The 7,193-nt window shown below is 42.7% G+C and overlaps 1 pseudogene; it reads right to left on the bottom strand.

Moving 5' to 3' along the window:
• Window positions 1–1,582: 1,582 nt before the first annotated feature.
• LOC143161511 (aldehyde oxidase 2-like) overlaps window positions 1,583–7,193 on the bottom strand; it is a 43,852-nt pseudogene continuing 38,241 nt past the window's right edge.

Raw genomic sequence — 7,193 nt, 5'->3', positions numbered from 1 at the left:
ATTTAGATTCAATATGACTTTTTTGAGGGTGTGTGCAGGTCACACTCTCTTCTATACTACGCTAATTTAAGCCTGCACTCTCACCCTTAAAATAAATGCAAATAGTCTAGATTTATGTTTTTGTAAATGAGTACAGGATCTGAACTAATGCAATACCTGTTGAGTATCTCCAGAGTTATTTCTCATGCTAGTGTTTTGCGTAGACAATGTTAAATGTGTTCTTACTGCTTTGAACTATCAAATGTGAAAGTTGAATATTCATTTGTACGTATACGTATTCTGGCTCAGCTCAGCCATTTCCTTTGCTCCCTCTCAAACACCTTTGCACTTGCTTTTCAGTCTTCTCTCCTCATGGGGAAATGCTCCATCAAGATTCATACAGCTGCCACTGCATGACTTTAAAACTTCCTTTCTAAAGCAATGTCTGTCAGAGTACCAGTAATGTTGTTTGGCACAGCTGTGTTAAACTGTGAGCTGACGCACCTAGTTTTAACAATGAACTTCTATTGTAATTGTTTCCTCTCAGCTCTGCTCCCCTCCACCTTTTCATCTCAGTCACCTGCTGCATATCTGTTACACATACCTGCTGATGGTTGCAATGGGCAACCCCATTTCAAAATGACTGTTTTAGATAAGACCATGAGGTTTTACAGATGTGGTGGTCTGTCCCCCTATATCTTTGCTCACTAATCTGTGTTATCCCAGAAATCCTCACCTCTGTTATGAACTTCACTCAAAGTTGGTACTGGGAACCTGTCCTGCTATTTAACCCCTCCTACCTCCAGTACACCTCCCTCACTTTGTGCCCTCTCCTTACCCGCAGATGAATGCATCAGCTATGTCCTACTTCACCATTTTGCTGGAAAGAAGGAGCAAAACTGTGGGTAAGGCAAAGGAGAGGAGGAGCGAGTGCTGACAGTGCAGTGAATAGCAGTGATTTTATTCCAGCTCTGAGAGAGGTCAAAGTTGATAGTGGTTCAGAGAGTTCTAATGGTATGGAGCAGGCCTGAGCTGGGCTGCCAGGAAGTAAAGAGCTATACTAGGGTGTTACTGTGGTTACTGTGGTAGTAAGAATACATCAGTGTCTAGAAAACATTTGGCAGTATGTACTTTTAGAATCTCCGTTCTACTGTAATATTGATACATTGCCCATCACTAATTTGTACAGTGTCTAATTCTGATCTTTGGGGTTTTCATGTACTAGAAGAACAGAAATAGTGGATAACAACAGTTGTGAATCTCGAACTGCATGCAAAAGTGGCAAAATGGTACTATTTGTGATCTGTTCTTCATTGCAGATGTTTTCAAAATTGTATGCAAATTCTTTGAATTTCATGGGGTAACTCCAGAACTGTTCCAGTGTAGTGTGGAACACAATTTGATTTAGAAAGAAATGTATGTTTCAAAATGGGAGGTTTCTTACTTGGCAGAACAATAGAACTGGTGCTTATATCTTGTTCTACAAAGATGCATATAAATACATATCTGTGTGTGTAAGTATTACAGTTCTACTTCTTTCTTGCAGGAATGGAGTAAGTGGCTGAAGGAGTTATCTGGTTGTTTGATACTTAGGACAGCAGTATTAATCTATATTGATGGCCCATGGCTTATAGGTTCCAGGATTATCTTTTGGAATCGGAAAGAAAATATAAAGAAAACAACATTCTTTTCTAAGGTGAAAGAAAACTTACTGTAATTCACAAATGCATGTTCCTTATCAGCCATTTAAATGTCACTGCATGCACAAATCCCCACTTTCTCATGTTATAAAGGGTTGTGAAATCAACCAACTTACCTCTAGTCAACAGTGGCATATTTGTAATTGAACAGGAAATTAAGTGCATATATCCATAGCACAGGTGAGCTCACAGCCTGAAAGGCTCAGATTAGAGGAACTAACATATGAGGTTCTATTATGCAACATGGTTTAATGAGACTACATTAAATCATGGAGGTCATGACATTTGCAAGGAAATCTTACATTTCTGAGGGCATTCCTGAAGATAGAACATCAACTCCTGATGACTGGATAATAACTTCACCTTTATTTAAATTCTAAGTTGTTACCAAGTGTTTGCACAACACCTAGCCCACAAAGGTTCTTGATCTTGGTTATGACTTCTATTAATATGAGAAATTCTATCATTGTGAAAGACTTGACCACTGGATATCCTGCACAGAAGGAAACAGAAGTGGATGGATGTGGAATTCACAGCCCCAACCTCCAGGCAGGTTGAGGTCAGGAGGTGTCTAGCTGGGTGCTGTTGCAAGAGTTAGGGGTCAGCAGGTTTGCCTGACCCAACCTGTGTCCCTTTCTATAGAAAAATTTTCAGTGTAGGTACAACACATTTGCTCAAACTCAGGTCCATGGGGCTTTTTAAGTTGAAAGCTTTAATTAATGTCACAGTTTGGTCTGGTGTTTCCTATTTTCCAGGCCCCCAAAGCATTTGTTTAGTTTGCCTTCTGACTGGATATGGATTGAGGGGAGAATGGCTGCTAAACTCTTGCTGTTTATCTGTTTGATAATTGCTCCTATATGCTTTACTCCTTTCATTTTTTTAACTCTTTTTTTTTTTTCTTTTTCTCTTCAGCTTATAAATAAACAGAAATTTTGGGCAAGTGACAATGTATTAAGCAACTCCAGATATATCTACTTTTACAGTGCCAAAAGGATGGGTGCAGTGGAAAACCTGTTGAAGTGGTTAAAGCTATTAAGTCAGAAAACAATGTCATCATTCCCATCTTGCCCTCCTTTCTGAAGAAATTCTTGTGTGATCATTGTTGGCTAGGACAGATAGGGAGAGGGAAGTTGGCTCCTGCCTCATAGTCTTACAAAAATAAGTACTCTCCGGCAGGCTACTGCCCTTTTAGTAGGGCCTGTTGCGATAGGACAAGGGGTAATGGTTTTAAACTAAGAGAGGGTAGATTTAGACTAGATATAAGGAAGACATTTTTTACAATGAGGGTGGTGAAACACTGGAACAGGTTGCCCAGAGAGGTGGTAGATGCCCCATCCCCATCAAAGCTCAAGAAGTGGGCCTGTGTGAACCTCATGAGGTTTAACAAGGCCAAGTGCAAGGTCCTGCACCTGGGTCGGGGCAACCCCCGGATTCAATACAGGCTGGGGGATGAAGGGATTGAGAGCAGCCCTGCCGAGAAGGACTTGGGGGTACTGGTGGATGAAAACCTGGACATGAGCCAGCAATGTGCGCTCGCAGCCCAGAAGGCCAATCATGTTCTGGGCTGCATCCAAAGGAGCGTGGCCAGCAGGTCAAGGGAGGTGATTCTGCCCCTCTACTCTGCTCTGGGGAGACCCCATCTGGAGTACTGCGTCCAGCTCTGGAGCCCTCAGCATAAGAAAGACACGGGCCTCTCGGAGCAGGTCCAGAAGAGGGTCACAAAAATGTTCAGGGGGATGGAACACCTCTGCTATGAAGAAAGGCTGAGAGAGTTGGGGTTGTTCAGCCTAGAGAAGAGAAGGCTTTGGGGAGACCTTATTGCAGCCTATCAGTACTGAAAGGGGGCTTATAAAGAAGATGGGGGCAAACTTTTTAGCAGGGCCTGTTGCAACAGGACAAGGGGGAATGGCTTTAAACTAAAGGGGGGTAGATTTAGACTAGATATAAGGAAGGAATTTTTTATGCTGAGGTTGGTGAAGCACTGGCACAGGTTGCCCAGAGAGGTGGTGGATGCCCCATCCCTGGAAACATTCAAGGTCAGGTTAGACGGGGCTCTGAGCAACTTGATCTAGTTGAAGATGTCCCTGCTCATTGCAGGGGGGTTGGACTAGATGACCTTTAAAGGTCCCTTCCAACCCAAACCATTCTATGATTCTATGATTTTGTCCTGCCAACCCCTTCTAGTGAGGGAAGTGCAAGATATAAGATGAGCAGATTGAAGGCACTATTCTGGACAGAAAGACACAGAGAACTGCAAGGGGGAGGATACATTTTCTTGCCATTCTCATTTTCAAGAAAGCAGAGGCAAAGCACTCACATGGTTATCCAAATAACTTCAGTGACTGTGGGGGAAATTTCAATAAAAGGGCACAGTCCAGCAGTTGGGGGCACCTGTTCCATCTGTGTGAGAGGGAAGATATTAGAAGATAGTGGTATATCAAAACCAGCCAAAGTTGGCACTGTGTTACACTTTCAGAATGGGGACCTGTACCATTCTCAAACCTACACATCAAATCTACAAAGTAATTACAGTCCCTGAGATGGGCAGAAAATGGGCATTTTGTGTGTTTGTCAAAAAAAAAAGGGGGGGGGGGGGAAGAAGATTGGGGTCTCTAAAATCCATTGTCCTTCTTAGGCCCCATCATTTCAGTGTCTGCTAAACATCTCTTCATTCCAGGAAACAAAGAAGAGGTAGAATGACCTGAAGGTCAAGGTGGAGAGCGCTCATAAACCCAGCTGGAAATGGATTGTACAGTGGTAAGAATCATTGCTAACCTCTGCTTTTTTTATAAAAATCAAGGATGTGTTCACTCAAGCAGCTCTAGGAATAATTCTCAGATCATGACACAGAAAATGAGCTTATATGAAGTAACTGGGACCTAGACAGTTTAGGCCTTTACAGTGAATATCTTAAATTCTCACCCTTAGTTTCTGTGGACGCCACTGTCAATGGTGATGCTTGCATGGAAACATAAATCTGAAATGTTTTATTTGGGAGTGCTCTTGTGCACCTAGCCTGTGTTCTAACTCAATATTGTGACAAGACCTGGATGCATATCAGCCCGTATTTCCATCTCCCTAGTTTTCAAGGAAGAAAAGAAGGAAACTGGGGCACATGGTTCAAAGTGGAATCAGTCTAGACCAGGAGCAGAGGACAAGTGATGGAGCACACCTACTCTGCATCTAGTCATAGCCATAGTTCCTAATAGAGATGCAAATAAAGTGACACTAAAGACAAAGTCAGACTATAATCTGAAAAGTACTTTCAAGGGCTTTTAGATTAAAGGAGATATATAAATGGGAATCATTACCACTGAGGAAACAGGACAGGTTCCTCAGTTCTGGACTGGTGATAACTCTGGCCATCAGTTTATGTTACTCTGTCAACATAGCTAAGCAAAGTGCCGCTGATTAAATAAAGTGCAAAGCTCTGCTAATTGTGGTATGTTGAAGAAAAGAGATTTAGCTCACTGATTAGTGTGTGTGCAGAGTCCATTCAGATTAAAGAGAATTGAGGAGCTGGCTAGCTCACGAAAGGAATGAAAATAACCTTACCATCTCAGTAAAGACATCATCACAGGCCATGTGAATCCACTCAACAGTCAGGGGGCTGTTCAGTGTGAAGTCCGGGGGTAGTCCTCTTTTGTTCCGTGTAGCGGTCACTGCATCTCGTATTGCAAAGAATGCTGAGCTGCCCAAGAAGAATCCAGCCTCGCCCATGCCCTGGCAGAGGAGAGAGGCAGCTGGAGAGACTGGCCTTAGAAACTGGCAGCAGAGAGTTAAATCAGCACATGTCCGCTGTAGTTATCTGAAATACACTGAATCATACCAGCTCAGTATTTGGTCAAGTCCAGCATATTTGGATTTAACAATTTTCCTTGGATTTCTGAGAACTTTCAAATCGTAAAAACATCAATGACCAGGATTTGGCTGATGGGGATAATTTTAAAATTCATAACACAGCTACACTATCAAAAAAGCTTCCTGCTGGGACTTCAGTGCTCACATTATAAAGCCATGAAATAACTCATGACTTCTCACATAAACCACCTTTTCTATATCCAAGTGGAATTAATTCTACATGATGAAACAGAGGAAGAGAGACACCCACCCCCACCGCCCCCTTAGCCCCTCTTGCATGGGTAAAGTTTGTGCTGTCTAATTTTGATAAGAAATGTGCCCTTTTTCTCTATCTATTTTCTTCATGTGGAAGAGTTTGTTTGCTCATTTACACCATGTAAGGCCATAAGAATATGGAGTGGACTTTCTTCTGGAAATTCCCATTCCTTTGTGTACTGGTTTTGGCTGGGATAGAGTTAATTTTCTTCATAGTAGCTGCTATGGGGCTATGTTTTGGATTTATGCTGAAAACAGTGTTGATAACACAGGGATGTTTTAGTTATTGCTGAGCAGCGCTTACACAGAGTCAAGGCCTTTTCTGCTTCTCAGACTGCCTCACCAGTGAGTAGGCTGGGGGTGCACAAGGAGTTGGGAGGGGAGGCTACCAGGGCAGCTGACCCTAACTGACCAAAGGGATATCCCATACCATATGATGTTATGCTCAGCAATAAAAGCTGGGGAGGAAGAAGGAAGAGGGGGATGTTTGAAGTTTGTCTTGCCAAGTAACCATTATGGTGATGGAGCCCTGCTTTCCTGGAGATGGCATCGGATGCCTGCCGATGGAAAGTAGTGAATGAATTCCATTCCTTATTTTGCTTTGCTTGCGCACATGGCTTTTGCTCTACCTATTAAACTGTTTTTATCTCAACCCATGAGTTTTCTTGCTTTTACCTATCATCCCACTGGGGGCAAGTGAGCGAGCGACTGTGTGGGGCTGAGCTGCCTACTGGGGTTAAACCACAATGCTTTGTCATACCTGCTTTAGATTCGAGGCTGGAACAGTGGGCATTCCTGTCTTTCAGTAGCCAGAGGCCTACACTCCCCTTTAATTCTCCTTTTATTTTGAGGTGCTTTTCTTTTTCCTCTTATTTTGAGGCTATGAACAGTGCTCAATCCTAGTACCGGGTGCTTCCTCAGAGGATGATGTACCCTTAAAACAGAAAGAATAGTGCTCTGCAATGGCTAATGGAAGAACTGGGCTCTATTCCCATACCTATCATAGGTTTCTTGTGAGATTCTAGTAAGTCACTTAATCTCTCGTCTCATGACTTCTCTGCCTTTAAAAAGGATCATAATATTTCCTTCTTCCAACCTTTCTCTTGTCTAGGCAGTTTAAGCTCTTCAAGATGGACTCTTTCACTTTTGATGTACAGCACAACAGCTAGGTACAAAAAAGTTTCAATTTTCATAGAATCATAGAATCATAGAATCATTGAGGTTGGAAAAGACCTCTACGATCATCGAGTCCAACCATCGACCCAACACCACCATGCCCACTAAACTATGTCCCTAAGCGCCTCATCTACTCGTCTTTTAAATACCTCCAGGGATGGGGACTCAACCACTTCCCTGGGCAGCCTGTTCCAATGTTTAACCGCTCTTTCAGTAAAGACA

This window comes from Aptenodytes patagonicus, chromosome 6 (genome assembly GCF_965638725.1).
Source record: "Aptenodytes patagonicus chromosome 6, bAptPat1.pri.cur, whole genome shotgun sequence".
Classification (NCBI taxonomy): Eukaryota; Metazoa; Chordata; class Aves; order Sphenisciformes; family Spheniscidae; genus Aptenodytes; species Aptenodytes patagonicus.
Note: the sequence above shows the minus strand (reverse complement) of the source record. Positions and strands in the feature narration are given on the sequence as shown.